This window comes from Eleutherodactylus coqui, unplaced genomic scaffold (genome assembly GCF_035609145.1).
Source record: "Eleutherodactylus coqui strain aEleCoq1 unplaced genomic scaffold, aEleCoq1.hap1 HAP1_SCAFFOLD_598, whole genome shotgun sequence".
Classification (NCBI taxonomy): domain Eukaryota; kingdom Metazoa; phylum Chordata; class Amphibia; order Anura; family Eleutherodactylidae; genus Eleutherodactylus; species Eleutherodactylus coqui.
The window spans coordinates 26,446-50,282 of NW_027102452.1; the positions used below are offsets into that span (position 1 = coordinate 26,446).

At 56.7% G+C, this 23,837-nt stretch overlaps 116 pseudogenes; all 116 read right to left on the minus strand.

The window, feature by feature from the left end:
* Nucleotides 1-32: 32 nt before the first annotated feature.
* LOC136603330 (5S ribosomal RNA) lies at nucleotides 33-151 on the minus strand (annotated as a pseudogene).
* Nucleotides 152-231: 80 nt separating this feature from the next.
* On the minus strand, nucleotides 232-350 carry LOC136603386 (5S ribosomal RNA; annotated as a pseudogene).
* Nucleotides 351-430: 80 nt separating this feature from the next.
* Nucleotides 431-549, minus strand: LOC136603355 (5S ribosomal RNA; annotated as a pseudogene).
* Nucleotides 550-629: 80 nt separating this feature from the next.
* LOC136603268 (5S ribosomal RNA) lies at nucleotides 630-748 on the minus strand (annotated as a pseudogene).
* An 80-nt stretch (nucleotides 749-828) lies between these two features.
* On the minus strand, nucleotides 829-947 carry LOC136603437 (5S ribosomal RNA; annotated as a pseudogene).
* An 80-nt stretch (nucleotides 948-1,027) lies between these two features.
* Nucleotides 1,028-1,150, minus strand: LOC136603439 (5S ribosomal RNA; annotated as a pseudogene).
* A 79-nt stretch (nucleotides 1,151-1,229) lies between these two features.
* LOC136603379 (5S ribosomal RNA) lies at nucleotides 1,230-1,348 on the minus strand (annotated as a pseudogene).
* Nucleotides 1,349-1,428: 80 nt separating this feature from the next.
* LOC136603415 (5S ribosomal RNA) lies at nucleotides 1,429-1,547 on the minus strand (annotated as a pseudogene).
* An 80-nt stretch (nucleotides 1,548-1,627) lies between these two features.
* Nucleotides 1,628-1,746, minus strand: LOC136603269 (5S ribosomal RNA; annotated as a pseudogene).
* An 80-nt stretch (nucleotides 1,747-1,826) lies between these two features.
* LOC136603272 (5S ribosomal RNA) lies at nucleotides 1,827-1,945 on the minus strand (annotated as a pseudogene).
* An 80-nt stretch (nucleotides 1,946-2,025) lies between these two features.
* LOC136603273 (5S ribosomal RNA) lies at nucleotides 2,026-2,144 on the minus strand (annotated as a pseudogene).
* An 80-nt stretch (nucleotides 2,145-2,224) lies between these two features.
* On the minus strand, nucleotides 2,225-2,343 carry LOC136603274 (5S ribosomal RNA; annotated as a pseudogene).
* Nucleotides 2,344-2,423: 80 nt separating this feature from the next.
* LOC136603275 (5S ribosomal RNA) lies at nucleotides 2,424-2,542 on the minus strand (annotated as a pseudogene).
* An 80-nt stretch (nucleotides 2,543-2,622) lies between these two features.
* Nucleotides 2,623-2,741, minus strand: LOC136603276 (5S ribosomal RNA; annotated as a pseudogene).
* Nucleotides 2,742-2,821: 80 nt separating this feature from the next.
* Nucleotides 2,822-2,940, minus strand: LOC136603277 (5S ribosomal RNA; annotated as a pseudogene).
* Nucleotides 2,941-3,020: 80 nt separating this feature from the next.
* On the minus strand, nucleotides 3,021-3,139 carry LOC136603278 (5S ribosomal RNA; annotated as a pseudogene).
* Nucleotides 3,140-3,219: 80 nt separating this feature from the next.
* On the minus strand, nucleotides 3,220-3,338 carry LOC136603365 (5S ribosomal RNA; annotated as a pseudogene).
* Nucleotides 3,339-3,418: 80 nt separating this feature from the next.
* On the minus strand, nucleotides 3,419-3,537 carry LOC136603279 (5S ribosomal RNA; annotated as a pseudogene).
* Nucleotides 3,538-3,617: 80 nt separating this feature from the next.
* LOC136603334 (5S ribosomal RNA) lies at nucleotides 3,618-3,736 on the minus strand (annotated as a pseudogene).
* Nucleotides 3,737-3,813: 77 nt separating this feature from the next.
* Nucleotides 3,814-3,932, minus strand: LOC136603280 (5S ribosomal RNA; annotated as a pseudogene).
* Nucleotides 3,933-4,215: 283 nt separating this feature from the next.
* On the minus strand, nucleotides 4,216-4,334 carry LOC136603382 (5S ribosomal RNA; annotated as a pseudogene).
* An 80-nt stretch (nucleotides 4,335-4,414) lies between these two features.
* On the minus strand, nucleotides 4,415-4,533 carry LOC136603392 (5S ribosomal RNA; annotated as a pseudogene).
* Nucleotides 4,534-4,613: 80 nt separating this feature from the next.
* Nucleotides 4,614-4,732, minus strand: LOC136603282 (5S ribosomal RNA; annotated as a pseudogene).
* Nucleotides 4,733-4,812: 80 nt separating this feature from the next.
* Nucleotides 4,813-4,931, minus strand: LOC136603332 (5S ribosomal RNA; annotated as a pseudogene).
* An 80-nt stretch (nucleotides 4,932-5,011) lies between these two features.
* On the minus strand, nucleotides 5,012-5,134 carry LOC136603440 (5S ribosomal RNA; annotated as a pseudogene).
* An 80-nt stretch (nucleotides 5,135-5,214) lies between these two features.
* LOC136603420 (5S ribosomal RNA) lies at nucleotides 5,215-5,333 on the minus strand (annotated as a pseudogene).
* Nucleotides 5,334-5,413: 80 nt separating this feature from the next.
* LOC136603416 (5S ribosomal RNA) lies at nucleotides 5,414-5,532 on the minus strand (annotated as a pseudogene).
* An 80-nt stretch (nucleotides 5,533-5,612) lies between these two features.
* On the minus strand, nucleotides 5,613-5,731 carry LOC136603284 (5S ribosomal RNA; annotated as a pseudogene).
* An 80-nt stretch (nucleotides 5,732-5,811) lies between these two features.
* Nucleotides 5,812-5,930, minus strand: LOC136603394 (5S ribosomal RNA; annotated as a pseudogene).
* An 80-nt stretch (nucleotides 5,931-6,010) lies between these two features.
* On the minus strand, nucleotides 6,011-6,129 carry LOC136603285 (5S ribosomal RNA; annotated as a pseudogene).
* An 80-nt stretch (nucleotides 6,130-6,209) lies between these two features.
* On the minus strand, nucleotides 6,210-6,328 carry LOC136603340 (5S ribosomal RNA; annotated as a pseudogene).
* An 80-nt stretch (nucleotides 6,329-6,408) lies between these two features.
* LOC136603286 (5S ribosomal RNA) lies at nucleotides 6,409-6,527 on the minus strand (annotated as a pseudogene).
* Nucleotides 6,528-6,607: 80 nt separating this feature from the next.
* Nucleotides 6,608-6,726, minus strand: LOC136603287 (5S ribosomal RNA; annotated as a pseudogene).
* Nucleotides 6,727-6,806: 80 nt separating this feature from the next.
* On the minus strand, nucleotides 6,807-6,925 carry LOC136603288 (5S ribosomal RNA; annotated as a pseudogene).
* Nucleotides 6,926-7,005: 80 nt separating this feature from the next.
* Nucleotides 7,006-7,124, minus strand: LOC136603289 (5S ribosomal RNA; annotated as a pseudogene).
* Nucleotides 7,125-7,204: 80 nt separating this feature from the next.
* Nucleotides 7,205-7,323, minus strand: LOC136603290 (5S ribosomal RNA; annotated as a pseudogene).
* An 80-nt stretch (nucleotides 7,324-7,403) lies between these two features.
* LOC136603291 (5S ribosomal RNA) lies at nucleotides 7,404-7,522 on the minus strand (annotated as a pseudogene).
* An 80-nt stretch (nucleotides 7,523-7,602) lies between these two features.
* Nucleotides 7,603-7,721, minus strand: LOC136603431 (5S ribosomal RNA; annotated as a pseudogene).
* An 80-nt stretch (nucleotides 7,722-7,801) lies between these two features.
* On the minus strand, nucleotides 7,802-7,920 carry LOC136603293 (5S ribosomal RNA; annotated as a pseudogene).
* Nucleotides 7,921-8,000: 80 nt separating this feature from the next.
* LOC136603335 (5S ribosomal RNA) lies at nucleotides 8,001-8,119 on the minus strand (annotated as a pseudogene).
* Nucleotides 8,120-8,196: 77 nt separating this feature from the next.
* LOC136603294 (5S ribosomal RNA) lies at nucleotides 8,197-8,315 on the minus strand (annotated as a pseudogene).
* Nucleotides 8,316-8,598: 283 nt separating this feature from the next.
* LOC136603383 (5S ribosomal RNA) lies at nucleotides 8,599-8,717 on the minus strand (annotated as a pseudogene).
* Nucleotides 8,718-8,797: 80 nt separating this feature from the next.
* On the minus strand, nucleotides 8,798-8,916 carry LOC136603395 (5S ribosomal RNA; annotated as a pseudogene).
* An 80-nt stretch (nucleotides 8,917-8,996) lies between these two features.
* LOC136603296 (5S ribosomal RNA) lies at nucleotides 8,997-9,115 on the minus strand (annotated as a pseudogene).
* An 80-nt stretch (nucleotides 9,116-9,195) lies between these two features.
* LOC136603333 (5S ribosomal RNA) lies at nucleotides 9,196-9,314 on the minus strand (annotated as a pseudogene).
* Nucleotides 9,315-9,394: 80 nt separating this feature from the next.
* Nucleotides 9,395-9,517, minus strand: LOC136603442 (5S ribosomal RNA; annotated as a pseudogene).
* Nucleotides 9,518-9,597: 80 nt separating this feature from the next.
* On the minus strand, nucleotides 9,598-9,716 carry LOC136603421 (5S ribosomal RNA; annotated as a pseudogene).
* Nucleotides 9,717-9,796: 80 nt separating this feature from the next.
* On the minus strand, nucleotides 9,797-9,915 carry LOC136603418 (5S ribosomal RNA; annotated as a pseudogene).
* An 80-nt stretch (nucleotides 9,916-9,995) lies between these two features.
* On the minus strand, nucleotides 9,996-10,114 carry LOC136603297 (5S ribosomal RNA; annotated as a pseudogene).
* Nucleotides 10,115-10,194: 80 nt separating this feature from the next.
* Nucleotides 10,195-10,313, minus strand: LOC136603436 (5S ribosomal RNA; annotated as a pseudogene).
* Nucleotides 10,314-10,393: 80 nt separating this feature from the next.
* On the minus strand, nucleotides 10,394-10,512 carry LOC136603298 (5S ribosomal RNA; annotated as a pseudogene).
* An 80-nt stretch (nucleotides 10,513-10,592) lies between these two features.
* On the minus strand, nucleotides 10,593-10,711 carry LOC136603371 (5S ribosomal RNA; annotated as a pseudogene).
* Nucleotides 10,712-10,791: 80 nt separating this feature from the next.
* On the minus strand, nucleotides 10,792-10,910 carry LOC136603346 (5S ribosomal RNA; annotated as a pseudogene).
* An 80-nt stretch (nucleotides 10,911-10,990) lies between these two features.
* LOC136603299 (5S ribosomal RNA) lies at nucleotides 10,991-11,109 on the minus strand (annotated as a pseudogene).
* Nucleotides 11,110-11,189: 80 nt separating this feature from the next.
* LOC136603443 (5S ribosomal RNA) lies at nucleotides 11,190-11,312 on the minus strand (annotated as a pseudogene).
* Nucleotides 11,313-11,392: 80 nt separating this feature from the next.
* Nucleotides 11,393-11,511, minus strand: LOC136603384 (5S ribosomal RNA; annotated as a pseudogene).
* Nucleotides 11,512-11,591: 80 nt separating this feature from the next.
* On the minus strand, nucleotides 11,592-11,710 carry LOC136603396 (5S ribosomal RNA; annotated as a pseudogene).
* Nucleotides 11,711-11,790: 80 nt separating this feature from the next.
* On the minus strand, nucleotides 11,791-11,909 carry LOC136603300 (5S ribosomal RNA; annotated as a pseudogene).
* Nucleotides 11,910-11,989: 80 nt separating this feature from the next.
* On the minus strand, nucleotides 11,990-12,108 carry LOC136603450 (5S ribosomal RNA; annotated as a pseudogene).
* Nucleotides 12,109-12,188: 80 nt separating this feature from the next.
* Nucleotides 12,189-12,307, minus strand: LOC136603301 (5S ribosomal RNA; annotated as a pseudogene).
* Nucleotides 12,308-12,387: 80 nt separating this feature from the next.
* On the minus strand, nucleotides 12,388-12,506 carry LOC136603302 (5S ribosomal RNA; annotated as a pseudogene).
* Nucleotides 12,507-12,586: 80 nt separating this feature from the next.
* Nucleotides 12,587-12,705, minus strand: LOC136603295 (5S ribosomal RNA; annotated as a pseudogene).
* Nucleotides 12,706-12,785: 80 nt separating this feature from the next.
* On the minus strand, nucleotides 12,786-12,904 carry LOC136603304 (5S ribosomal RNA; annotated as a pseudogene).
* An 80-nt stretch (nucleotides 12,905-12,984) lies between these two features.
* Nucleotides 12,985-13,103, minus strand: LOC136603305 (5S ribosomal RNA; annotated as a pseudogene).
* An 80-nt stretch (nucleotides 13,104-13,183) lies between these two features.
* Nucleotides 13,184-13,302, minus strand: LOC136603306 (5S ribosomal RNA; annotated as a pseudogene).
* Nucleotides 13,303-13,382: 80 nt separating this feature from the next.
* Nucleotides 13,383-13,501, minus strand: LOC136603308 (5S ribosomal RNA; annotated as a pseudogene).
* An 80-nt stretch (nucleotides 13,502-13,581) lies between these two features.
* Nucleotides 13,582-13,700, minus strand: LOC136603309 (5S ribosomal RNA; annotated as a pseudogene).
* Nucleotides 13,701-13,780: 80 nt separating this feature from the next.
* On the minus strand, nucleotides 13,781-13,899 carry LOC136603432 (5S ribosomal RNA; annotated as a pseudogene).
* An 80-nt stretch (nucleotides 13,900-13,979) lies between these two features.
* On the minus strand, nucleotides 13,980-14,098 carry LOC136603310 (5S ribosomal RNA; annotated as a pseudogene).
* An 80-nt stretch (nucleotides 14,099-14,178) lies between these two features.
* Nucleotides 14,179-14,297, minus strand: LOC136603337 (5S ribosomal RNA; annotated as a pseudogene).
* Nucleotides 14,298-14,374: 77 nt separating this feature from the next.
* On the minus strand, nucleotides 14,375-14,493 carry LOC136603343 (5S ribosomal RNA; annotated as a pseudogene).
* Nucleotides 14,494-14,573: 80 nt separating this feature from the next.
* On the minus strand, nucleotides 14,574-14,692 carry LOC136603356 (5S ribosomal RNA; annotated as a pseudogene).
* Nucleotides 14,693-14,772: 80 nt separating this feature from the next.
* On the minus strand, nucleotides 14,773-14,891 carry LOC136603329 (5S ribosomal RNA; annotated as a pseudogene).
* Nucleotides 14,892-14,971: 80 nt separating this feature from the next.
* Nucleotides 14,972-15,094, minus strand: LOC136603444 (5S ribosomal RNA; annotated as a pseudogene).
* Nucleotides 15,095-15,174: 80 nt separating this feature from the next.
* LOC136603422 (5S ribosomal RNA) lies at nucleotides 15,175-15,293 on the minus strand (annotated as a pseudogene).
* An 80-nt stretch (nucleotides 15,294-15,373) lies between these two features.
* On the minus strand, nucleotides 15,374-15,492 carry LOC136603419 (5S ribosomal RNA; annotated as a pseudogene).
* An 80-nt stretch (nucleotides 15,493-15,572) lies between these two features.
* LOC136603368 (5S ribosomal RNA) lies at nucleotides 15,573-15,691 on the minus strand (annotated as a pseudogene).
* An 80-nt stretch (nucleotides 15,692-15,771) lies between these two features.
* Nucleotides 15,772-15,890, minus strand: LOC136603434 (5S ribosomal RNA; annotated as a pseudogene).
* An 80-nt stretch (nucleotides 15,891-15,970) lies between these two features.
* Nucleotides 15,971-16,089, minus strand: LOC136603381 (5S ribosomal RNA; annotated as a pseudogene).
* Nucleotides 16,090-16,169: 80 nt separating this feature from the next.
* Nucleotides 16,170-16,288, minus strand: LOC136603372 (5S ribosomal RNA; annotated as a pseudogene).
* An 80-nt stretch (nucleotides 16,289-16,368) lies between these two features.
* LOC136603341 (5S ribosomal RNA) lies at nucleotides 16,369-16,487 on the minus strand (annotated as a pseudogene).
* An 80-nt stretch (nucleotides 16,488-16,567) lies between these two features.
* LOC136603311 (5S ribosomal RNA) lies at nucleotides 16,568-16,686 on the minus strand (annotated as a pseudogene).
* Nucleotides 16,687-16,766: 80 nt separating this feature from the next.
* LOC136603312 (5S ribosomal RNA) lies at nucleotides 16,767-16,885 on the minus strand (annotated as a pseudogene).
* An 80-nt stretch (nucleotides 16,886-16,965) lies between these two features.
* On the minus strand, nucleotides 16,966-17,084 carry LOC136603313 (5S ribosomal RNA; annotated as a pseudogene).
* An 80-nt stretch (nucleotides 17,085-17,164) lies between these two features.
* On the minus strand, nucleotides 17,165-17,283 carry LOC136603315 (5S ribosomal RNA; annotated as a pseudogene).
* An 80-nt stretch (nucleotides 17,284-17,363) lies between these two features.
* On the minus strand, nucleotides 17,364-17,482 carry LOC136603316 (5S ribosomal RNA; annotated as a pseudogene).
* Nucleotides 17,483-17,562: 80 nt separating this feature from the next.
* Nucleotides 17,563-17,681, minus strand: LOC136603433 (5S ribosomal RNA; annotated as a pseudogene).
* An 80-nt stretch (nucleotides 17,682-17,761) lies between these two features.
* LOC136603317 (5S ribosomal RNA) lies at nucleotides 17,762-17,880 on the minus strand (annotated as a pseudogene).
* An 80-nt stretch (nucleotides 17,881-17,960) lies between these two features.
* Nucleotides 17,961-18,079, minus strand: LOC136603338 (5S ribosomal RNA; annotated as a pseudogene).
* Nucleotides 18,080-18,156: 77 nt separating this feature from the next.
* Nucleotides 18,157-18,275, minus strand: LOC136603318 (5S ribosomal RNA; annotated as a pseudogene).
* Nucleotides 18,276-18,355: 80 nt separating this feature from the next.
* Nucleotides 18,356-18,474, minus strand: LOC136603407 (5S ribosomal RNA; annotated as a pseudogene).
* Nucleotides 18,475-18,554: 80 nt separating this feature from the next.
* On the minus strand, nucleotides 18,555-18,673 carry LOC136603320 (5S ribosomal RNA; annotated as a pseudogene).
* Nucleotides 18,674-18,753: 80 nt separating this feature from the next.
* On the minus strand, nucleotides 18,754-18,872 carry LOC136603331 (5S ribosomal RNA; annotated as a pseudogene).
* An 80-nt stretch (nucleotides 18,873-18,952) lies between these two features.
* On the minus strand, nucleotides 18,953-19,071 carry LOC136603321 (5S ribosomal RNA; annotated as a pseudogene).
* Nucleotides 19,072-19,151: 80 nt separating this feature from the next.
* LOC136603322 (5S ribosomal RNA) lies at nucleotides 19,152-19,270 on the minus strand (annotated as a pseudogene).
* An 80-nt stretch (nucleotides 19,271-19,350) lies between these two features.
* LOC136603393 (5S ribosomal RNA) lies at nucleotides 19,351-19,469 on the minus strand (annotated as a pseudogene).
* An 80-nt stretch (nucleotides 19,470-19,549) lies between these two features.
* On the minus strand, nucleotides 19,550-19,668 carry LOC136603404 (5S ribosomal RNA; annotated as a pseudogene).
* An 80-nt stretch (nucleotides 19,669-19,748) lies between these two features.
* On the minus strand, nucleotides 19,749-19,867 carry LOC136603409 (5S ribosomal RNA; annotated as a pseudogene).
* Nucleotides 19,868-19,947: 80 nt separating this feature from the next.
* Nucleotides 19,948-20,066, minus strand: LOC136603323 (5S ribosomal RNA; annotated as a pseudogene).
* An 80-nt stretch (nucleotides 20,067-20,146) lies between these two features.
* On the minus strand, nucleotides 20,147-20,265 carry LOC136603324 (5S ribosomal RNA; annotated as a pseudogene).
* An 80-nt stretch (nucleotides 20,266-20,345) lies between these two features.
* LOC136603366 (5S ribosomal RNA) lies at nucleotides 20,346-20,464 on the minus strand (annotated as a pseudogene).
* An 80-nt stretch (nucleotides 20,465-20,544) lies between these two features.
* On the minus strand, nucleotides 20,545-20,663 carry LOC136603357 (5S ribosomal RNA; annotated as a pseudogene).
* Nucleotides 20,664-20,743: 80 nt separating this feature from the next.
* Nucleotides 20,744-20,862, minus strand: LOC136603361 (5S ribosomal RNA; annotated as a pseudogene).
* Nucleotides 20,863-20,942: 80 nt separating this feature from the next.
* LOC136603326 (5S ribosomal RNA) lies at nucleotides 20,943-21,061 on the minus strand (annotated as a pseudogene).
* Nucleotides 21,062-21,141: 80 nt separating this feature from the next.
* On the minus strand, nucleotides 21,142-21,260 carry LOC136603428 (5S ribosomal RNA; annotated as a pseudogene).
* An 80-nt stretch (nucleotides 21,261-21,340) lies between these two features.
* On the minus strand, nucleotides 21,341-21,459 carry LOC136603389 (5S ribosomal RNA; annotated as a pseudogene).
* Nucleotides 21,460-21,539: 80 nt separating this feature from the next.
* On the minus strand, nucleotides 21,540-21,658 carry LOC136603327 (5S ribosomal RNA; annotated as a pseudogene).
* Nucleotides 21,659-21,738: 80 nt separating this feature from the next.
* LOC136603363 (5S ribosomal RNA) lies at nucleotides 21,739-21,857 on the minus strand (annotated as a pseudogene).
* An 80-nt stretch (nucleotides 21,858-21,937) lies between these two features.
* Nucleotides 21,938-22,056, minus strand: LOC136603359 (5S ribosomal RNA; annotated as a pseudogene).
* Nucleotides 22,057-22,136: 80 nt separating this feature from the next.
* On the minus strand, nucleotides 22,137-22,255 carry LOC136603388 (5S ribosomal RNA; annotated as a pseudogene).
* Nucleotides 22,256-22,335: 80 nt separating this feature from the next.
* On the minus strand, nucleotides 22,336-22,454 carry LOC136603307 (5S ribosomal RNA; annotated as a pseudogene).
* An 80-nt stretch (nucleotides 22,455-22,534) lies between these two features.
* LOC136603328 (5S ribosomal RNA) lies at nucleotides 22,535-22,653 on the minus strand (annotated as a pseudogene).
* A 283-nt stretch (nucleotides 22,654-22,936) lies between these two features.
* LOC136603385 (5S ribosomal RNA) lies at nucleotides 22,937-23,055 on the minus strand (annotated as a pseudogene).
* Nucleotides 23,056-23,135: 80 nt separating this feature from the next.
* LOC136603397 (5S ribosomal RNA) lies at nucleotides 23,136-23,254 on the minus strand (annotated as a pseudogene).
* An 80-nt stretch (nucleotides 23,255-23,334) lies between these two features.
* LOC136603234 (5S ribosomal RNA) lies at nucleotides 23,335-23,453 on the minus strand (annotated as a pseudogene).
* An 80-nt stretch (nucleotides 23,454-23,533) lies between these two features.
* Nucleotides 23,534-23,652, minus strand: LOC136603406 (5S ribosomal RNA; annotated as a pseudogene).
* Between the last annotated feature and the right edge of the window lie 185 nt (nucleotides 23,653-23,837).

Below are 23,837 nucleotides of genomic sequence, written 5' to 3' on the forward strand. Positions count from 1 at the left end.
GAAAAGGAAAGCAACCTACTCACGGCCTTAAAAGTCAACGGGACCAGGGATTCCCAGCCGGTCACCCATACTGGTACTTGCCAGGCCTCAAGCTGGCTGGCGGCCGCGATCTGACGAGAGCAGGCACATTCAGCTTAGAATGCCCGTTGACAGCTCCTCCTCCTTTCCTATAGGCTTTCTGCAGTGCGAACGCACCTCCGAAATGGAAAGAAACCTACTCACGGCCTTAAAAGTCAACGGGACCTGGGATTCCCAGCCAGTCACCCATACTGGTACTTGCCAGGCCTCAAGCTGGCTGGCGGCCGCGATCTGACGAGAGCAGGCACATTCAGCTTAGAATGCCCGTTGACAGCTCCTCCTCCTTTCCTATGGGCTTTCTGCAGTGCGAACGCACCCTCGAAAAGGAAAGAAACCTACTCACGGCCTTAAAAGTCAACAGGACCTGGGATTCCCAGCCGGTCACCCATACTGGTACTTGCCAGGCCTCAAGCTGGCTGGCGGCCGCGATCTGACGAGAGCAGGCACATTCAGCTTAGAATGCCCGTTGACAGCTCCGCCTCCTTTCCTATGGGCTTTCTGCAGTGCGAACGCACCTCCGAAAAGGAAAGGAACCTACTCACGGCCTTAAAAGTCAACGGGACCTGGGATTCCCAGCCGGTCACCCATACTGGTACTTGCCAGGCCTCAAGCTGGCTGGCGGCCGCGATCTGACGAGAGCAGGCACATTCAGCTTAGAATGCCCGTTGACAGCTCCTCCTCCTTTCCTATGGGCTTTCTGCAGTGCGAACGCACCTCCGAAAAGGAAAGAAACCTACTCACGGCCTTAAAAGTCAACGGGACCTGGGATTCCCAGCCGGTCACCCATACTGGTACTTGCCAGTCCTCAAGCTGGCTGGCGGCCGCGATCTGACGAGAGCAGGCACATTCAGCTTAGAATGCCCGTTGACAGCTCCTCCTCCTTTCCAATGGGCTTTCTGCAGTGCGAACGCACCTCCGAAAAGGAAAGAAACCTACTCACGGCCTTAAAAGTCAACGGGACCTGGGATTCCCAGCCGGTCACCCATACTGGTACTTGCCAGGCCTCAAGCTGGCTGGCTGGCGGCCGCGATCTGACGAGAGCAGGCACATTCAGCTTAGAATGCCCGTTGACAGCTCCTCCTCCTTTCCTATGGCTTTCTGCAGTGCGAACGCACCTCCGAAAAGGAAAGCAACCTACTCACGGCCTTAAAAGTCAACGGGACCTGGGATTCCCAGCCGGTCACCCATACTGGTACTTGCCAGGCCTCAAGCTGGCTGGCGGCCGCTTTCTGACGAGAGCAGGCACATTCAGCTTAGAATGCCCGTTGACAGCTCCTCCTCCTTTCCTATGGGCTTTCTGCAGTGCGAACGCACATCCGAAACGGAAAGCAACCTACTCACGGCATTAAAAGTCAACGGGACCTGGGATTCCCAGCCGGTCACCCATACTGGTACTTGCCAGGCCTCAAGCTGGCTTGCGGCCACGATCTGACGAGAGCAGGCACATTCAGCTTAGAATGCCCATTGACAGCTCCTCCTCCTTTCCTATGGGCTTTCTGCAGTGCGAACGCACCTCCGAAAAGGAAAGAAACCTACTCACGGCCTTAAAAGTCAACGGGACCTGGGATTCCCAGCCGGTCACCCATACTGGTACTTGCCAGGCCTCAAGCTGGCTGGCGGCCGCGATCTGACGAGAGCAGGCACATTCAGCTTAGAATGCCCGTTGACAGCTCCTCCTCCTTTCCTATGGGCTTTCTGCAGTGCGAACGCACCTCCGAAACGGAAAGAAACCTACTCACGGCCTTAAAAGTCAACGGGACCTGGGATTCCCAGCCGGTCACCCATACTGGTACTTGCCAGGCCTCAAGCTGGCTGGCGGCCGCGATCTGACGAGAGCAGGCACATTCAGCTTAGAATGCCCGTTGACAGCTCCTCCTCCTTTCCTATGGGCTTTCTGCAGTGCGAACGCACCTCCGAAAAGGAAAGAAACCTACTCACGGCCTTAAAAGTCAACGGGACCTGGGATTCCCAGCCGGTCACCCATACTGGTACTTGCCAGGCCTCAAGCTGGCTGGCGGCCGCGATCTGACGAGAGCAGGCACATTCAGCTTAGAATGCCCGTTGACAGCTCCTCCTCCTTTCCTATGGGCTTTCTGCAGTGCGAACGCACCTCCGAAACGGAAAGAAACCTACTCACGGCCTTAAAAGTCAACGGGACCTGGGATTCCCAGCCGGTCACCCATACTGGTACTTGCCAGGCCTCAAGCTGGCTGGCGGCCGCGATCTGACGAGAGCAGGCACATTCAGCTTAGAATGCCCGTTGACAGCTCCTCCTCCTTTCCTATGGGCTTTCTGCAGTGCGAACGCACCTCCGAAAAGGAAAGAAACCTACTCACGGCCTTAAAAGTCAACGGGACCTGGGATTCCCAGCCGGTCACCCATACTGGTACTTGCCAGGCCTCAAGCTGGCTGGCGGCCGCGATCTGACGAGAGCAGGCACATTCAGCTTAGAATGCCCGTTGACAGCTCCTCCTCCTTTCCTATGGGCTTTCTGCAGTGCGAACGCACCTCCGAAAAGGAAAGAAACCTACTCACGGCCTTAAAAGTCAACGGGACCTGGGATTCCCAGCCGGTCACCCATACTGGTACTTGCCAGGCCTCAAGCTGGCTGGCGGCCGCGATCTGACGAGAGCAGGCACATTCAGCTTAGAATGCCCGTTGACAGCTCCTCCTCCTTTCCTATGGGCTTTCTGCAGTGCGAACGCACCTCCGAAAAGGAAAGCAACCTACTCACGGCCTTAAAAGTCAACGGGACCTGGGATTCCCAGCCGGTCACCCATACTGGTACTTGCCAGGCCTCAAGCTGGCTGGCGGCCGCGATCTGACGAGAGCAGGCACATTCAGCTTAGAATGCCCGTTGACAGCTCCTCCTCCTTTGCTATGGGCTTTCTGCAGTGCGAACGCACCTCCGAAACGGAAAGGAACCTACTCACGGCCTTAAAAGTCAACGGGACCTGGGATTCCCAGCCGGTCACCCATACTGGTACTTGCCAGGCCTCAAGCTGGCTGGCGGCCGCGATCTGACGAGAGCAGGCACATTCAGCTTAGAATGCCCGTTGACAGCTCCTCCTCCTTTCCTATGGGCTTTCTGCAGTGCGAACGCACCTCCGAAACGGAAAGAAACCTACTCACGGCCTTAAAAGTCAATGGGACCTGGGATTCCCAGCCGGTCACCCATACTGGTACTTGCCAGGCCTCAAGCTGGCTGGCGGCCGCGATCTGACGAGAGCAGGTACATTCAGCTTAGAATGCCCGTTGACAGCTCCTCCTCCTTTCCTATGGGCTTTCTGCAGTGCGAACGCACCTCCGAAAAGGAAAGCAACCTACTCACGGCCTTAAAAGTCAACGGGACCTGGGATTCCCAGCCGGTCACCCATACTGGTACTTGCCAGGCCTCAAGCTGGCTGGCGGCCGCGATCTGACGAGAGCAGGCACATTCAGCTTAGAATGCCCGTTGACAGCTCCTCCTCCTTTGCTATGGGCTTTCTGCAGTGCGAACGCACCTCCGAAACGGAAAGGAACCTACTCACGGCCTTAAAAGTCAACGGGACCTGGGATTCCCAGCCGGTCACCCATACTGGTACTTGCCAGGCCTCAAGCTGCCTGGCGGCCGCAATCTGACGAGAGCAGGCACATTCAGCTTAGAATGCCCGTTGACAGCTCCTCCTTTCCTATGGGCTTTCTGCAGTGCGAACGCACCTCCGAAAAGGAAAGAAACCTACACACGGCCTTAAAAGTCAACGGGACCTGGGATTCCCAGCCGGTCACCCATACTGGTACTTGCCAGGCCTCAAGCTGGCTGGCGGCCGCGATCTGACGAGAGCAGGCACATTCAGCTTAGAATGCCCGTTGACAGCTTCTCCTCCTTTCCTATGGGCTTTCTGCAGTGCGAACGCACCTCCGAAAAGGAAAGAAACCTACTCACGGCCTTAAAATTCATCGGGACCTGGGATTCCCAGCCGGTCACCCATACTGGTACTTGCCAGGCCTCAAGCTGGCTGGCTGGCAGCCGCGATCTGACGAGAGCAGGCACATTCAGCTTAGAATGCCCGTTGACAGCTCCTCCTCCTTTCCTATGGGCTTTCTGCAGTGCGAACGCACCTCCGAAAAGGAAAGCAACCTACTCACGGCCTTAAAAGTCAACGGGACCTGGGATTCCCAGCCGGTCACCCATACTGGTACTTGCCAGGCCTCAAGCTGGCTGGCGGCCGCTTTCTGACGAGAGCAGGCACATTCAGCTTAGAATGCCCGTTGACAGCTCCTCCTCCTTTCCTATGGGCTTTCTGCAGTGCGAACGCACCTCCGAAACGGAAAGAAACCTACTCACGGCCTTAAAAGTCAACGGGACCTGGGATTCCCAGCCGGTCACCCATACTGGTACTTGCCAGGCCTCAAGCTGGCTTGCGGCCACGATCTGACGAGAGCAGGCACATTCAGCTTAGAATGCCCGTTGACAGCTCCTCCTCCTTTCCTATGGGCTTTCTGCAGTGCGAACGCACCTCCGAAAAGGAAAGAAACCTACTCACGGCCTTAAAAGTCAACGGGACCTGGGATTCCCAGCCGGTCACCCATACTGGTACTTGCCAGGCCTCAAGCTGGCTGGCGGCCGCGATCTGACGAGAGCAGGCACATTCAGCTTAGAATGCCCGTTGACAGCTCCTCCTCCTTTCCTATGGGCTTTCTGCAGTGCGAACGCACCTCCGAAAAGGAAAGCAACCTACTCACGGCCTTAAAAGTCAACGGGACCAGGGATTCCCAGCCGGTCACCCATACTGGTACTTGCCAGGCCTCAAGCTGGCTGGCGGCCGCGATCTGACGAGAGCAGGCACATTCAGCTTAGAATGCCCGTTGACAGCTCCTCCTCCTTTCCAATGGGCTTTCTGCAGTGCGAACGCACCTCCGAAAAGGAAAGAAACCTACTCACGGCCTTAAAAGTCAACGGGACCTGGGATTCCCAGCCGGTCACCCATACTGGTACTTGCCAGGCCTCAAGCTGGCTGGCTGGCGGCCGCGATCTGACGAGAGCAGGCACATTCAGCTTAGAATGCCCGTTGACAGCTCCTCCTCCTTTCCTATGGGCTTTCTGCAGTGCGAACGCACCTCCGAAAAGGAAAGCAACCTACTCACGGCCTTAAAAGTCAACGGGACCTGGGATTCCCAGCCGGTCACCCATACTGGTACTTGCCAGGCCTCAAGCTGGCTGGCGGCCGCTTTCTGACGAGAGCAGGCACAGTCAGCTTAGAATGCCCGTTGACAGCTCCTCCTCCTTTCCTATGGGCTTTCTGCAGTGCGAACGCACATCCGAAACGGAAAGCAACCTACTCACGGCATTAAAAGTCAACGGGACCTGGGATTCCCAGCCGGTCACCCATACTGGTACTTGCCAGGCCTCAAGCTGGCTTGCGGCCACGATCTGACGAGAGCAGGCACATTCAGCTTAGAATGCCCATTGACAGCTCCTCCTCCTTTCCTATGGGCTTTCTGCAGTGCGAACGCACCTCCGAAAAGGAAAGAAACCTACTCACGGCCTTAAAAGTCAACGGGACCTGGGATTCCCAGCCGGTCACCCATACTGGTACTTGCCAGGCCTCAAGCTGGCTGGCGGCCGCGATCTGACGAGAGCAGGCACATTCAGCTTAGAATGCCCGTTGACAGCTCCTCCTCCTTTCCTATGGGCTTTCTGCAGTGCGAACGCACCTCCGAAAAGGAAAGCAACCTACTCACGGCCTTAAAAGTCAACGGGACCTGGGATTCCCAGCCGGTCACCCATACTGGTACTTGCCAGGCCTCAAGCTGGCTTGCGGCCACGATCTGACGAGAGCAGGCACATTCAGCTTAGAATGCCCGTTGACAGCTCCTCCTCCTTTCCTATGGGCTTTCTGCAGTGCGAACGCACCTCCGAAAAGGAAAGAAACCTACTCACGGCCTTAAAAGTCAACGGGACCTGGGATTCCCAGCCGGTCACCCATACTGGTACTTGCCAGGCCTCAAGCTGGCTGGCGGCCGCGATCTGACGAGAGCAGGCACATTCAGCTTAGAATGCCCGTTGACAGCTCCTCCTCCTTTCCTATGGGCTTTCTGCAGTGCGAACGCACCTCCGAAAAGGAAAGCAACCTACTCACGGCCTTAAAAGTCAACGGGACCTGGGATTCCCAGCCGGTCACCCATACTGGTACTTGCCAGGCCTCAAGCTGGCTGGCGACCGCGATCTGACGAGAGCAGGCACATTCAGCTTAGAATGCCCGTTGACAGCTCCTCCTCCTTTCCTATGGGCTTTCTGCAGTGCGAACGCACCTCCGAAACGGAAAGAAACCTACTCACGGCCTTAAAAGTCAACGGGACCTGGGATTCCCAGCCGGTCACCCATACTGGTACTTGCCAGGCCTCAAGCTGGCTGGCGGCCGCGATCTGACGAGAGCAGGCACATTCAGCTTAGAATGCCCGTTGACAGCTCCTCCTCCTTTCCTATGGGCTTTCTGCAGTGCGAACGCACCTCCGAAACGGAAAGAAACCTACTCACGGCCTTAAAAGTCAACGGGACCTGGGATTCCCAGCCGGTCACCCATACTGGTACTTGCCAGGCCTCAAGCTGGCTGGCGGCCGCGATCTGACGAGAGCAGGCACATTCAGCTTAGAATGCCCGTTGACAGCTCCTCCTCCTTTCCTATGGGCTTTCTGCAGTGCGAACGCACCTCCGAAAAGGAAAGAAACCTACTCACGGCCTTAAAAGTCAACGGGACCTGGGATTCCCAGCCGGTCACCCATACTGGTACTTGCCAGGCCTCAAGCTGGCTGGCGGCCGCGATCTGACGAGAGCAGGCACATTCAGCTTAGAATGCCCGTTGACAGCTCCTCCTCCTTTCCTATGGGCTTTCTGCAGTGCGAACGCACCTCCGAAAAGGAAAGAAACCTACTCACGGCCTTAAAAGTCAACGGGACCTGGGATTCCCAGCCGGTCACCCATACTGGTACTTGCCAGGCCTCAAGCTGGCTGGCGGCCGCGATCTGACGAGAGCAGGCACATTCAGCTTAGAATGCCCGTTGACAGCTCCTCCTCCTTTCCTATGGGCTTTCTGCAGTGCGAACGCACCTCCGAAAAGGAAAGCAACCTACTCACGGCCTTAAAAGTCAACGGGACCTGGGATTCCCAGCCGGTCACCCATACTGGTACTTGCCAGGCCTCAAGCTGGCTGGCGGCCGCGATCTGACGAGAGCAGGCACATTCAGCTTAGAATGCCCGTTGACAGCTCCTCCTCCTTTGCTATGGGCTTTCTGCAGTGCGAACGCACCTCCGAAACGGAAAGGAACCTACTCACGGCCTTAAAAGTCAACGGGACCTGGGATTCCCAGCCGGTCACCCATACTGGTACTTGCCAGGCCTCAAGCTGGCTGGCGGCCGCGATCTGACGAGAGCAGGCACATTCAGCTTAGAATGCCCGTTGACAGCTCCTCCTCCTTTCCTATGGGCTTTCTGCAGTGCGAACGCACCTCCGAAACGGAAAGAAACCTACTCACGGCCTTAAAAGTCAATGGGACCTGGGATTCCCAGCCGGTCACCCATACTGGTACTTGCCAGGCCTCAAGCTGGCTGGCGGCCACGATCTGACGAGAGCAGGTACATTCAGCTTAGAATGCCCGTTGACAGCTCCTCCTCCTTTCCTATGGGCTTTCTGCAGTGCGAACGCACCTCCGAAAAGGAAAGCAACCTACTCACGGCCTTAAAAGTCAACGGGACCTGGGATTCCCAGCCGGTCACCCATACTGGTACTTGCCAGGCCTCAAGCTGGCTGGCGGCCGCGATCTGACGAGAGCAGGCACATTCAGCTTAGAATGCCCGTTGACAGCTCCTCCTCCTTTGCTATGGGCTTTCTGCAGTGCGAACGCACCTCCGAAACGGAAAGGAACCTACTCACGGCCTTAAAAGTCAACGGGACCTGGGATTCCCAGCCGGTCACCCATACTGGTACTTGCCAGGCCTCAAGCTGCCTGGCGGCCGCAATCTGACGAGAGCAGGCACATTCAGCTTAGAATGCCCGTTGACAGCTCCTCCTTTCCTATGGGCTTTCTGCAGTGCGAACGCACCTCCGAAAAGGAAAGAAACCTACACACGGCCTTAAAAGTCAACGGGACCTGGGATTCCCAGCCGGTCACCCATACTGGTACTTGCCAGGCCTCAAGCTGGCTGGCGGCCGCGATCTGACGAGAGCAGGCACATTCAGCTTAGAATGCCCGTTGACAGCTTCTCCTCCTTTCCTATGGGCTTTCTGCAGTGCGAACGCACCTCCGAAAAGGAAAGAAACCTACTCACGGCCTTAAAATTCATCGGGACCTGGGATTCCCAGCCGGTCACCCATACTGGTACTTGCCAGGCCTCAAGCTGGCTGGCTGGCAGCCGCGATCTGACGAGAGCAGGCACATTCAGCTTAGAATGCCCGTTGACAGCTCCTCCTCCTTTCCTATGGGCTTTCTGCAGTGCGAACGCACCTCCGAAAAGGAAAGCAACCTACTCACGGCCTTAAAAGTCAACGGGACCTGGGATTCCCAGCCGGTCACCCATACTGGTACTTGCCAGGCCTCAAGCTGGCTGGCGGCCGCTTTCTGACGAGAGCAGGCACATTCAGCTTAGAATGCCCGTTGACAGCTCCTCCTCCTTTCCTATGGGCTTTCTGCAGTGCGAACGCACCTCCGAAACGGAAAGAAACCTACTCACGGCCTTAAAAGTCAACGGGACCTGGGATTCCCAGCCGGTCACCCATACTGGTACTTGCCAGGCCTCAAGCTGGCTTGCGGCCACGATCTGACGAGAGCAGGCACATTCAGCTTAGAATGCCCGTTGACAGCTCCTCCTCCTTTCCTATGGGCTTTCTGCAGTGCGAACGCACCTCCGAAAAGGAAAGAAACCTACTCACGGCCTTAAAAGTCAACGGGACCTGGGATTCCCAGCCGGTCACCCATACTGGTACTTGCCAGGCCTCAAGCTGGCTGGCGGCCGCGATCTGACGAGAGCAGGCACATTCAGCTTAGAATGCCCGTTGACAGCTCCTCCTCCTTTCCTATGGGCTTTCTGCAGTGCGAACGCACCTCCGAAAAGGAAAGCAACCTACTCACGGCCTTAAAAGTCAACGGGACCAGGGATTCCCAGCCGGTCACCCATACTGGTACTTGCCAGGCCTCAAGCTGGCTGGCGGCCGCGATCTGACGAGAGCAGGCACATTCAGCTTAGAATGCCCGTTGACAGCTCCTCCTCCTTTCCAATGGGCTTTCTGCAGTGCGAACGCACCTCCGAAAAGGAAAGAAACCTACTCACGGCCTTAAAAGTCAACGGGACCTGGGATTCCCAGCCGGTCACCCATACTGGTACTTGCCAGGCCTCAAGCTGGCTGGCTGGCGGCCGCGATCTGACGAGAGCAGGCACATTCAGCTTAGAATGCCCGTTGACAGCTCCTCCTCCTTTCCTATGGGCTTTCTGCAGTGCGAACGCACCTCCGAAAAGGAAAGCAACCTACTCACGGCCTTAAAAGTCAACGGGACCTGGGATTCCCAGCCGGTCACCCATACTGGTACTTGCCAGGCCTCAAGCTGGCTGGCGGCCGCTTTCTGACGAGAGCAGGCACAGTCAGCTTAGAATGCCCGTTGACAGCTCCTCCTCCTTTCCTATGGGCTTTCTGCAGTGCGAACGCACATCCGAAACGGAAAGCAACCTACTCACGGCATTAAAAGTCAACGGGACCTGGGATTCCCAGCCGGTCACCCATACTGGTACTTGCCAGGCCTCAAGCTGGCTTGCGGCCACGATCTGACGAGAGCAGGCACATTCAGCTTAGAATGCCCATTGACAGCTCCTCCTCCTTTCCTATGGGCTTTCTGCAGTGCGAACGCACCTCCGAAAAGGAAAGAAACCTACTCACGGCCTTAAAAGTCAACGGGACCTGGGATTCCCAGCCGGTCACCCATACTGGTACTTGCCAGGCCTCAAGCTGGCTGGCGGCCGCGATCTGACGAGAGCAGGCACATTCAGCTTAGAATGCCCGTTGACAGCTCCTCCTCCTTTCCTATGGGCTTTCTGCAGTGCGAACGCACCTCCGAAAAGGAAAGCAACCTACTCACGGCCTTAAAAGTTAATGGGACCTGGGATTCCCAGCCGGTCACCCATACTGGTACTTGCCAGGCCTCAAGCTGGCTGGCGGCCGCGATCTGACGAGAGCAGGTACATTCAGCTTAGAATGCCCGTTGACAGCTCCTCCTCCTTTCCTATGGGCTTTCTGCAGTGCGAACGCACCTCCGAAAAGGAAAGCAACCTACTCACGGCCTTAAAAGTCAACGGGACCTGGGATTCCCAGCCGGTCACCCATACTGGTACTTGCCAGGCCTCAAGCTGGCTGGCGGCCGCGATCTGACGAGAGCAGGCACATTCAGCTTAGAATGCCCGTTGACAGCTCCTCCTCCTTTCCTATGGGCTTTCTGCAGTGCAAACGCACCTCCGAAAAGGAAAGAAACCTACTCACGGCCTTAAAAGTCAACGGGACCTGGGATTCCCAGCCGGTCACCCATACTGGTACTTGCCAGGCCTCAAGCTGGCTGGCGGCCGCGATCTGACGAGAGCAGGCACACTCAGCTTAGAATGCCCGTTGACAGCTCCTCCTCCTTTCCTATGGGCTTTCTGCAGTGCGAACGCACCTCCGAAAAGGAAAGAAACCTACTCACGGCCTTAAAAGTCAACGGGACCTGGGATTCCCAGCCGGTCACCCATACTGGTACTTGCCAGGCCTAAAGCTGGCTGGCGGCCGCGATCTGACGAGAGCAGGCACATTCAGCTTAGAATTCCCGTTGACAGCTCCTCCTCCTTTCCTATGGGCTTTCTGCAGTGCGAACGCACCTCCGAAAAGGAAAGAAACCTACTCACGGCCTTAAAAGTCAACGGGACCTGGGATTCCCAGCCGGTCACCCATACTGGTACTTGCCAGGCCTCAAGCTGGCTGGCGGCCGCGATCTGACGAGAGCAGGCACATTCAGCTTAGAATGCCCGTTGACAGCTCCTCCTCCTTTCCAATGGGCTTTCTGCAGTGCGAACGCACCTCCGAAAAGGAAAGAAACCTACTCACGGCCTTAAAAGTCAACGGGACCTGGGATTCCCAGCCGGTCACCCATACTGGTACTTGCCAGGCCTCAAGCTGGCTGGCTGGCGGCCGCGATCTGACGAGAGCAGGCACATTCAGCTTAGAATGCCCGTTGACAGCTCCTCCTCCTTTCCTATGGGCTTTCTGCAGTGCGAACGCACCTCCGAAAAGGAAAGCAACCTACTCACGGCCTTAAAAGTCAACGGGACCTGGGATTCCCAGCCGGTCACCCATACTGGTACTTGCCAGGCCTCAAGCTGGCTGGCGGCCGCTTTCTGACGAGAGCAGGCACATTCAGCTTAGAATGCCCGTTGACAGCTCCTCCTCCTTTCCTATGGGCTTTCTGCAGTGCGAACGCACCTCCGAAACGGAAAGAAACCTACTCACGGCCTTAAAAGTCAACGGGACCTGGGATTCCCAGCCGGTCACCCATACTGGTACTTGCCAGGCCTCAAGCTGGCTTGCGGCCACGATCTGACGAGAGCAGGCACATTCAGCTTAGAATGCCCGTTGACAGCTCCTCCTCCTTTCCTATGGGCTTTCTGCAGTGCGAACGCACCTCCGAAAAGGAAAGAAACCTACTCACGGCCTTAAAAGTCAACGGGACCTGGGATTCCCAGCCGGTCACCCATACTGGTACTTGCCAGGCCTCAAGCTGGCTGGCGGCCGCGATCTGACGAGAGCAGGCACATTCAGCTTAGAATGCCCGTTGACAGCTCCTCCTCCTTTCCTATGGGCTTTCTGCAGTGCGAACGCACCTCCGAAAAGGAAAGCAACCTACTCACGGCCTTAAAAGTCAACGGGACCTGGGATTCCCAGCCGGTCACCGATACTGGTACTTGCCAGGCCTCAAGCTGGCTGGCGACCGCGATCTGACGAGAGCAGGCACATTCAGCTTAGAATGCCCGTTGACAGCTCCTCCTCCTTTCCTATGGGCTTTCTGCAGTGCGAACGCACCTCCGAAACGGAAAGAAACCTACTCACGGCCTTAAAAGTCAACGGGACCTGGGATTCCCAGCCGGTCACCCATACTGGTACTTGCCAGGCCTCAAGCTGGCTGGCGGCCGCGATCTGACGAGAGCAGGCACATTCAGCTTAGAATGCCCGTTGACAGCTCCTCCTCCTTTCCTATGGGCTTTCTGCAGTGCGAACGCACCTCCGAAACGGAAAGAAACCTACTCACGGCCTTAAAAGTCAACGGGACCTGGGATTCCCAGCCGGTCACCCATACTGGTACTTGCCAGGCCTCAAGCTGGCTGGCGGCCGCGATCTGACGAGAGCAGGCACATTCAGCTTAGAATGCCCGTTGACAGCTCCTCCTCCTTTCCTATGGGCTTTCTGCAGTGCGAACGCACCTCCGAAAAGGAAAGAAACCTACTCACGGCCTTAAAAGTCAACGGGACCTGGGATTCCCAGCCGGTCACCCATACTGGTACTTGCCAGGCCTAAAGCTGGCTGACGGCCGCGATCTGACGAGAGCAGGCACATTCAGCTTAGAATTCCCGTTGACAGCTCCTCCTCCTTTCCTATGGGCTTTCTGCAGTGCGAACGCACCTCCGAAAAGGAAAGAAACCTACTCACGGCCTTAAAAGTCAACGGGACCTGGGATTCCCAGCCGGTCACCCATACTGGTACTTGCCAGGCCTCAAGCTGGCTGGCGGCCGCGATCTGACGAGAGCAGGCACATTCAGCTTAGAATGCCCGTTGACAGCTCCTCCTCCTTTCCTATGGGCTTTCTGCAGTGCGAACGCACCTCCGAAAAGGAAAGAAACCTACTCACGGCCTTAAAAGTCAACGGGACCTGGGATTCCCAGCCGGTCACCCATACTGGTACTTGCCAGGCCTCAAGCTGGCTGGCGGCCGCGATCTGACGAGAGCAGGCACATTCAGCTTAGAATGCCCGTTGACAGCTCCTCCTCCTTTCCTATGGGCTTTCTGCAGTGCGAACGCACCTCCGAAAAGGAAAGAAACCTACTCACGGCCTTAAAAGTCAACGGGACCTGGGATTCCCAGCCGGTCACCCATACTGGTACTTGCCAGGCCTCAAGCTGGCTGGCGGCCGCGATCTGACGAGAGCAGGCACATTCAGCTTAGAATGCCCGTTGACAGCTCCTCCTCCTTTCCTATGGGCTTTCTGCAGTGCGAACGCACCTCCGAAAAGGAAAGCAACCTACTCACGGCCTTAAAAGTCAACGGGACCTGGGATTCCCAGCCGGTCACCCATACTGGTACTTGCCAGGCCTCAAGCTGGCTGGCGGCCGCGATCTGACGAGAGCAGGCACATTCAGCTTAGAATGCCCGTTGACAGCTCCTCCTCCTTTGCTATGGGCTTTCTGCAGTGCGAACGCACCTCCGAAACGGAAAGGAACCTACTCACGGCCTTAAAAGTCAACGGGACCTGGGATTCCCAGCCGGTCACCCATACTGGTACTTGCCAGGCCTCAAGCTGGCTGGCGGCCGCGATCTGACGAGAGCAGGCACATTCAGCTTAGAATGCCCGTTGACAGCTCCTCCTCCTTTCCTATGGGCTTTCTGCAGTGCGAACGCACCTCCGAAACGGAAAGAAACCTACTCACGGCCTTAAAAGTCAATGGGACCTGGGATTCCCAGCCGGTCACCCATACTGGTACTTGCCAGGCCTCAAGCTGGCTGGCGGCCACGATCTGACGAGAGCAGGTACATTCAGCTTAGAATGCCCGTTGACAGCTCCTCCTCCTTTCCTATGGGCTTTCTGCAGTGCGAACGCACCTCCGAAAAGGAAAGCAACCTACTCACGGCCTTAAAAGTCAACGGGACCTGGGATTCCCAGCCGGTCACCCATACTGGTACTTGCCAGGCCTCAAGCTGGCTGGCGGCCGCGATCTGACGAGAGCAGGCACATTCAGCTTAGAATGCCCGTTGACAGCTCCTCCTCCTTTGCTATGGGCTTTCTGCAGTGCGAACGCACCTCCGAAACGGAAAGGAACCTACTCACGGCCTTAAAAGTCAACGGGACCTGGGATTCCCAGCCGGTCACCCATACTGGTACTTGCCAGGCCTCAAGCTGCCTGGCGGCCGCAATCTGACGAGAGCAGGCACATTCAGCTTAGAATGCCCGTTGACAGCTCCTCCTTTCCTATGGGCTTTCTGCAGTGCGAACGCACCTCCGAAAAGGAAAGAAACCTACACACGGCCTTAAAAGTCAACGGGACCTGGGATTCCCAGCCGGTCACCCATACTGGTACTTGCCAGGCCTCAAGCTGGCTGGCGGCCGCGATCTGACGAGAGCAGGCACATTCAGCTTAGAATGCCCGTTGACAGCTCCTCCTCCTTTCCTATGGGCTTTCTGCAGTGCGAACGCACCTCCGAAAAGGAAAGAAACCTACTCACGGCCTTAAAAGTCAACGGGACCTGGGATTCCCAGCCGGTCACCCATACTGGTACTTGCCAGGCCTCAAGCTGGCTGGCGGCCGCGATCTGACGAGAGCAGGCACATTCAGCTTAGAATGCCCGTTGACAGCTCCTCCTCCTTTCCTATGGGCTTTCTGCAGTGCGAACGCACCTCCGAAAAGGAAAGCAACCTACTCACGGCCTTAAAAGTCAACGGGACCAGGGATTCCCAGCCGGTCACCCATACTGGTACTTGCCAGGCCTCAAGCTGGCTGGCGGCCGCGATCTGACGAGAGCAGGCACATTCAGCTTAGAATGCCCGTTGACAGCTCCTCCTCCTTTCCAATGGGCTTTCTGCAGTGCGAACGCACCTCCGAAAAGGAAAGAAACCTACTCACGGCCTTAAAAGTCAACGGGACCTGGGATTCCCAGCCGGTCACCCATACTGGTACTTGCCAGGCCTCAAGCTGGCTGGCTGGCGGCCGCGATCTGACGAGAGCAGGCACATTCAGCTTAGAATGCCCGTTGACAGCTCCTCCTCCTTTCCTATGGGCTTTCTGCAGTGCGAACGCACCTCCGAAAAGGAAAGCAACCTACTCACGGCCTTAAAAGTCAACGGGACCTGGGATTCCCAGCCGGTCACCCATACTGGTACTTGCCAGGCCTCAAGCTGGCTGGCGGCCGCTTTCTGACGAGAGCAGGCACAGTCAGCTTAGAATGCCCGTTGACAGCTCCTCCTCCTTTCCTATGGGCTTTCTGCAGTGCGAACGCACATCCGAAACGGAAAGCAACCTACTCACGGCATTAAAAGTCAACGGGACCTGGGATTCCCAGCCGGTCACCCATACTGGTACTTGCCAGGCCTCAAGCTGGCTTGCGGCCACGATCTGACGAGAGCAGGCACATTCAGCTTAGAATGCCCATTGACAGCTCCTCCTCCTTTCCTATGGGCTTTCTGCAGTGCGAACGCACCTCCGAAAAGGAAAGAAACCTACTCACGGCCTTAAAAGTCAACGGGACCTGGGATTCCCAGCCGGTCACCCATACTGGTACTTGCCAGGCCTCAAGCTGGCTGGCGGCCGCGATCTGACGAGAGCAGGCACATTCAGCTTAGAATGCCCGTTGACAGCTCCTCCTCCTTTCCTATGGGCTTTCTGCAGTGCGAACGCACCTCCGAAAAGGAAAGCAACCTACTCACGGCCTTAAAAGTTAATGGGACCTGGGATTCCCAGCCGGTCACCCATACTGGTACTTGCCAGGCCTCAAGCTGGCTGGCGGCCGCGATCTGACGAGAGCAGGTACATTCAGCTTAGAATGCCCGTTGACAGCTCCTCCTCCTTTCCTATGGGCTTTCTGCAGTGCGAACGCACCTCCGAAAAGGAAAGCAACCTACTCACGGCCTTAAAAGTCAACGGGACCTGGGATTCCCAGCCGGTCACCCATACTGGTACTTGCCAGGCCTCAAGCTGGCTGGCGGCCGCGATCTGACGAGAGCAGGCACATTCAGCTTAGAATGCCCGTTGACAGCTCCTCCTCCTTTCCTATGGGCTTTCTGCAGTGCAAACGCACCTCCGAAAAGGAAAGAAACCTACTCACGGCCTTAAAAGTCAACGGGACCTGGGATTCCCAGCCGGTCACCCATACTGGTACTTGCCAGGCCTCAAGCTGGCTGGCGGCCGCGATCTGACGAGAGCAGGCACACTCAGCTTAGAATGCCCGTTGACAGCTCCTCCTCCTTTCCTATGGGCTTTCTGCAGTGCGAACGCACCTCCGAAAAGGAAAGAAACCTACTCACGGCCTTAAAAGTCAACGGGACCTGGGATTCCCAGCCGGTCACCCATACTGGTACTTGCCAGGCCTAAAGCTGGCTGGCGGCCGCGATCTGACGAGAGCAGGCACATTCAGCTTAGAATTCCCGTTGACAGCTCCTCCTCCTTTCCTATGGGCTTTCTGCAGTGCGAACGCACCTCCGAAAAGGAAAGAAACCTACTCACGGCCTTAAAAGTCAACGGGACCTGGGATTCCCAGCCGGTCACCCATACTGGTACTTGCCAGGCCTCAAGCTGGCTGGCGGCCGCGATCTGACGAGAGCAGGCACATTCAGCTTAGAATGCCCGTTGACAGCTCCTCCTCCTTTCCTATGGGCTTTCTGCAGTGCGAACGCACCTCCGAAAAGGAAAGAAACCTACTCACGGCCTTAAAAGTCAACGGGACCTGGGATTCCCAGCCGGTCACCCATACTGGTACTTGCCAGGCCTCAAGCTGGCTGGCGGCCGCGATCTGACGAGAGCAGGCACATTCAGCTTAGAATGCCCGTTGACAGCTCCTCCTCCTTTCCTATGGGCTTTCTGCAGTGCGAACGCACCTCCGAAAAGGAAAGAAACCTACTCACGGCCTTAAAAGTCAACGGGACCTGGGATTCCCAGCCGGTCACCCATACTGGTACTTGCCAGGCCTCAAGCTGGCTGGCGGCCGCGATCTGACGAGAGCAGGCACATTCAGCTTAGAATGCCCGTTGACAGCTCCTCCTCCTTTCCTATGGGCTTTCTGCAGTGCGAACGCACCTCCGAAAAGGAAAGCAACCTACTCACGGCCTTAAAAGTCAACGGGACCTGGGATTCCCAGCCGGTCACCCATACTGGTACTTGCCAGGCCTCAAGCTGGCTGGCGGCCGCGATCTGACGAGAGCAGGCACATTCAGCTTAGAATGCCCGTTGACAGCTCCTCCTCCTTTGCTATGGGCTTTCTGCAGTGCGAACGCACCTCCGAAACGGAAAGGAACCTACTCACGGCCTTAAAAGTCAACGGGACCTGGGATTCCCAGCCGGTCACCCATACTGGTACTTGCCAGGCCTCAAGCTGGCTGGCGGCCGCGATCTGACGAGAGCAGGCACATTCAGCTTAGAATGCCCGTTGACAGCTCCTCCTCCTTTCCTATGGGCTTTCTGCAGTGCGAACGCACCTCCGAAACGGAAAGAAACCTACTCACGGCCTTAAAAGTCAATGGGACCTGGGATTCCCAGCCGGTCACCCATACTGGTACTTGCCAGGCCTCAAGCTGGCTGGCGGCCACGATCTGACGAGAGCAGGTACATTCAGCTTAGAATGCCCGTTGACAGCTCCTCCTCCTTTCCTATGGGCTTTCTACAGTGCGAACGCACCTCCGAAAAGGAAAGCAACCTACTCACGGCCTTAAAAGTCAACGGGACCTGGGATTCCCAGCCGGTCACCCATACTGGTACTTGCCAGGCCTCAAGCTGGCTGGCGGCCGCGATCTGACGAGAGCAGGCACATTCAGCTTAGAATGCCCGTTGACAGCTCCTCCTCCTTTGCTATGGGCTTTCTGCAGTGCGAACGCACCTCCGAAACGGAAAGGAACCTACTCACGGCCTTAAAAGTCAACGGGACCTGGGATTCCCAGCCGGTCACCCATACTGGTACTTGCCAGGCCTCAAGCTGCCTGGCGGCCGCAATCTGACGAGAGCAGGCACATTCAGCTTAGAATGCCCGTTGACAGCTCCTCCTTTCCTATGGGCTTTCTGCAGTGCGAACGCACCTCCGAAACGGAAAGAAACCTACTCACGGCCTTAAAAGTCAACGGGACCTGGGATTCCCAGCCGGTCACCCATACTGGTACTTGCCAGGCCTCAAGCTGGCTGGCGGCCGCGATCTGACGAGAGCAGGCACATTCAGCTTAGAATGCCCGTTGACAGCTCCTCCTCCTTTCCTATGGGCTTTCTGCAGTGCGAACGCACCTCCGAAACGGAAAGAAACCTACTCACGGCCTTAAAAGTCAACGGGACCTGGGATTCCCAGCCGGTCACCCATACTGGTACTTGCCAGGCCTCAAGCTGGCTGGCGGCCGCGATCTGACGAGAGCAGGCACATTCAGGTTAGAATGCCCGTTGACTGCTCCTCCTCCTTTCCTATGGGCTTTCTGCAGTGCGAACGCACCTCCGAAAAGGAAAGCAACCTACTCACGGCCTTAAAAGTCAACGGGACCTGGGATTCCCAGCCGGTCACCCATACTGGTACTTGCCAGGCCTCAAGCTGGCTGGCGGCCGCGATCTGACGAGAGCAGGCACATTCAGCTTAGAATGCCCGTTGACAGCTCCTCCTCCTTTCCTATGGGCTTTCTGCAGTGCGAACGCACCTCCGAAAAGGAAAGAAACCTACTCACGGCCTTAAAAGTCAACGGGACCTGGGATTCCCAGTCGGTCACCCATACTGGTACTTGCCAGGCCTCAAGCTGGCTGGCGGCCGCGATCTGACGAGAGCAGGCACATTCAGCTTAGAATGCCCGTTGACAGCTCCTCCTCCTTTCCTATGGGCTTTCTGCAGTGCGAACGCACCTCCGAAAAGGAAAGCAACCTACTCACGGCCTTAAAAGTCAACGGGACCTGGGATTCCCAGCCGGTCACCCATACTGGTACTTGCCAGGCCTCAAGCTGGCTGGCGGCCGCGATCTGACGAGAGCAGGCACATTCAGCTTAGAATGCCCGTTGACAGTTCCTCCTCCTTTCCTATGGGCTTTCTGCAGTGCGAACGCACCTCCGAAAAGGAAAGAAACCTACTCACGGCCTTAAAAGTCAACGGGACCTGGGATTCCCAGCCGGTCACCCATACTGGTACTTGCCAGGCCTCAAGCTGGCTGGCGGCCGCGATCTGACGAGAGCAGGCACATTCAGCTTAGAATGCCCGTTGACAGCTCCTCCTCCTTTCCTATGGGCTTTCTGCAGTGCGAACGCACTTCCGAAAAGGAAAGAAACCTACTCACGGCCTTAAAAGTCAACGGGACCTGGGATTCCCAGCCGGTCACCCATACTGGTACTTGCCAGGCCTCAAGCTGGCTGGCGGCCGCGATCTGACGAGAGCAGGCACATTCAGCTTAGAATGCCCGTTGACAGCTCCTCCTCCTTTCCTATGGGCTTTCTGCAGTGCGAACGCACCTCCGAAAAGGAAAGCAACCTACTCACGGCCTTAAAAGTCAACGGGACCTGGGATTTCCAGCCGGTCACCCATACTGGTACTTGCCAGGCCTCAAGCTGGCTGGCGGCCGCGATCTGACGAGAGCAGGCACATTCAGCTTAGAATGCCCGTTGACAGCTCCTCCTCCTTTCCTATGGGCTTTCTGCAGTGCGAACGCACCTCCGAAAAGGAAAGAAACCTACTCACGGCCTTAAAAGTCAACGGGACCTGGGATTCCCAGCCGGTCACCCATACTGGTACTGGCCAGGCCTCAAGCTGGCTGGCGGCCGCGAGCTGACGAGAGCAGGCACATTCAGCTTAGAATGCCCGTTGACAGCTCCTCCTCCTTTCCTATGGGCTTTCTGCAGTGCGAACGCACCTCCGAAACGGAAAGAAACCTACTCACGGCCTTAAAAGTCAACGGGACCTGGGATTCCCAGCCGGTCACCCATACTGGTACTTGCCAGGCCTCAAGCTGGCTGGCGGCCGCGATCTGACGAGAGCAGGCACATTCAGCTTAGAATGCCCGTTGACAGCTCCTCCTCCTTTCCTATGGGCTTTCTGCAGTGCGAACGCACCTCCGAAAAGGAAAGAAACCTACTCACGGCCTTAAAAGTCAACGGGACCTGGGATTCCCAGCCGGTCACCCATACTGGTACTTGCCAGGCCTCAAGCTGGCTGGCGGCCGCGATCTGACGAGAGCAGGCACATTCAGCTTAGAATGCCCGTTGACAGCTCCTCCTCCTTTCCTATGGGCTTTCTGCAGTGCGAACGCACCTCCGAAACGGAAAGAAACCTACTTACGGCCTTAAAAGTCAATGGGACCTGGGATTCCCAGCCGGTCACCCATACTGGTACTTGCCAGGCCTCAAGCTGGCTGGCGGCCGCGATCTGACGAGAGCAGGTACATTCAGCTTAGAATGCCCGTTGACAGCTCCTCCTCCTTTCCTATGGGCTTTCTGCAGTGCGAACGCACCTCCGAAAAGGAAAGCAACCTACTCACGGCCTTAAAAGTCAACGGGACCTGGGATTCCCAGCCGGTCACCCATACTGGTACTTGTCAGGCCTCAAGCTGGCTGGCGGCCGCGATCTGACGAGAGCAGGCACATTCAGCTTAGAATGCCCGTTGACAGTTCCTCCTCCTTTCCTATGGGCTTTCTGCAGTGCGAACGCACCTCCGAAAAGGAAAGAAACCCACTCACGGCCTTAAAAGTCAACGGAACCTGGGATTCCCAGCCGGTCACCCATACTGGTACTTGCCAGGCCTCAAGCTGGCTGGCGGCCGCGATCTGACGAGAGCAGGCACATTCAGCTTAGAATGCCCGTTGACATCTCCTCCTCCTTTCCTATGGGCTTTCTGCAGTGCGAACGCACTTCCGAAAAGGAAAGAAACCTACTCACGGCCTTAAAAGTCAACGGGACCTGGGATTCCCAGCCGGTCACCCATACTGGTACTTGCCAGGCCTCAAGCTGGCTGGCGGCCGCGATCTGACGAGAGCAGGCACATTCAGCTTAGAATGCCCGTTGACAGCTCCTCCTCCTTTCCTATGGGCTTTCTGCAGTGTGAACGCACCTCCGAAAAGGAAAGAAACCTACTCACGGCCTTAAAAGTCAACGGGACCTGGGATTCCCAGCCGGTCACCCATACTGGTACTTGCCAGGCCTCTAGCTGGCTGGCGGCCGCGATCTGACGAGAGCAGGCACATTCAGCTTAGAATGCTCGTTGACAGCTCCTCCTCCTTTCCTATGGGCTTTCTGCAGTGCGAACGCACCTCCGAAAAGGAAAGCAACCTACTCACGGCCTTAAAAGTCAACGGGACCTGGGATTCCCAGCCGGTCACCCATACTGGTACTTGCCAGGCCTCAAGCTGGCTGGCGGCCACGATCTGACGAGAGCAGGCACATTCAGCTTAGAATGCCCGTTGACAGCTCCTCCTCCTTTCCTATGGGCTTTCTGCAGTGCGAACGCACCTCCGAAAAGGAAAGAAACCTACTCACGGCCTTAAAAGTCAACGGGACCTGGGATTCCCAGCCGGTCACCCATACTGGTACTTGCCAGGCCTCAAGCTGGCTGGCGGCCGCGATCTGACGAGAGCAGGCACATTCAGCTTAGAATGCCCGTTGACAGCTCCTCCTCCTTTCCTATGGGCTTTCTGCAGTGCGAACGCACCTCCGAAAAGGAAAGAAACCTACTCACGGCCTTAAAAGTCAACAGGACCTGGGATTCCCAGCCGGTCACCCATACTGGTACTTGCCAGGCCTCAAGCTGGCTGGCGGCCGCGATCTGACGAGAGCAGGTACATTCAGCTTAGAATGACCGTTGACAGCTCCTCCTCCTTTCCTATGGGCTTTCTGCAGTGCGAACGCACCTCCGAAAAGGAAAGCAACCTACTCACGGCCTTAAAAGTCAACGGGACCTGGGATTCCCAGCCGGTCACCCATACTGGTACTTGTCAGGCCTCAAGCTGGCTGGCGGCCGCGATCTGACGAGAGCAGGCACATTCAGCTTAGAATGCCCGTTGACAGTTCCTCCTCCTTTCCTATGGGCTTTCTGCAGTGCGAACGCACCTCCGAAAAGGAAAGAAACCTACTCACGGCCTTAAAAGTCAACGGGACCTGGGATTCCCAGCCGGTCACCCATACTGATACTTGCCAGGCCTCAAGCTGGCTGGCGGCCGCGATCTGACGAGAGCAGGCACATTCAGCTTAGAATGCCCGTTGACAGCTCCTCCTCCTTTCCTATGGGCTTTCTGCAGTGCGAACTCACCTCCGAAAAGGAAAGCAACCTACTCACGGCCTTAAAAGTCAACGGGACCTGGGATTCCCAGCCGGTCACCCATACTGGTACTTGCCAGGCCTAAAGCTGGCTGACGGCCGCGATCTGACGAGAGCAGGCACATTCAGCTTAGAATTCCCGTTGACAGCTCCTCCTCCTTTCCTATGGGCTTTCTGCAGTGCGAACGCACCTCCGAAAAGGAAAGAAACCTACTCACGGCCTTAAAAGTCAACGGGACCTGGGATTCCCAGCCGGTCACCCATACTGGTACTTGCCAGGCCTCAAGCTGGCTGGCGGCCGCGATCTGACGAGAGCAGGCACATTCAGCTTAGAATGCCCGTTGACAGCTCCTCCTCCTTTCCAATAGGCTTTCTGCAGTGCGAACGCACCTCCGAAAAGGAAAGAAACCTACTCACGGCCTTAAAATTCAACGGGACCTGGTATTCCCAGCCGGTCACCCATACTGGTACTTGCCAGGCCTCAAGCTGGCTGGCTGGCGGCCGCGATCTGACGAGAGCAGGCACATTCAGCTTAGAATGCCCGTTGACAGCTCCTCCTCCTTTCCTATGGGCTTTCTGCAGTGCGAACGCACCTCCGAAAAGGAAAGCAACCTACTCACGGCCTTAAAAGTCAACGGGACCTGGGATTCCCAGCCGGTCACCCATACTGGTACTTGCCAGGCCTCAAGCTGGCTGGCGGCCGCTTTCTGACGAGAGCAGGCACATTCAGCTTAGAATGCCCGTTGACAGCTCCTCCTCCTTTCCTATGGGCTTTCTGTAGTGCGAACGCACCTCCGAAACGGAAAGAAACCTACTCACGGCCTTAAAAGTCAACGGGACCTGGGATTCCCAGCCGGTCACCCATACTGGTACTTGCCAGGCCTCAAGCTGGCTTGCGGCCACGATCTGACGAGAGCAGGCACATTCAGCTTAGAATGCCCGTTGACAGCTCCTCCTCCTTTCCTATGGGCTTTCTGCAGTGCGAACGCACCTCCGAAAAGGAAAGAAACCTACTCACGGCCTTAAAAGTCAACGGGACCTGGGATTCCCAGCCGGTCACCCATACTGGTACTTGCCAGGCCTTAAGCTGGCTGGCGGCCGCGATCTGACGAGAGCAGGCACATTCAGCTTAGAATGCCCGTTGACAGCTCCTCCTCCTTTCCTATGGGCTTTCTGCAGTGCGAACGCACCTCCGAAAAGGAAACCAACCTACTCACGGCCTTAAAAGTCAACGGGACCTGGGATTCCCAGCCGGTCACCCATACTGGTACTTGCCAGGCCTCAAGCTGGCTGGCGGCCGCGATCTGACGAGAGCAGGCACATTGAGCTTAGAATGCCCGTTGACAGCTCCTCCTCCTTTCCTATGGGCTTTCTGCAGTGCGAACGCACCTCCGAAACGGAAAGAAACCTACTCACGGCCTTAAAAGTCAACGGGACCTGGGATTCCCAGCCGGTCACCCATACTGGTACTTGCCAGGCCTCAAGCTGGCTGGCGGCCGCGATCTGACGAGAGCAGGCACATTCAGCTTA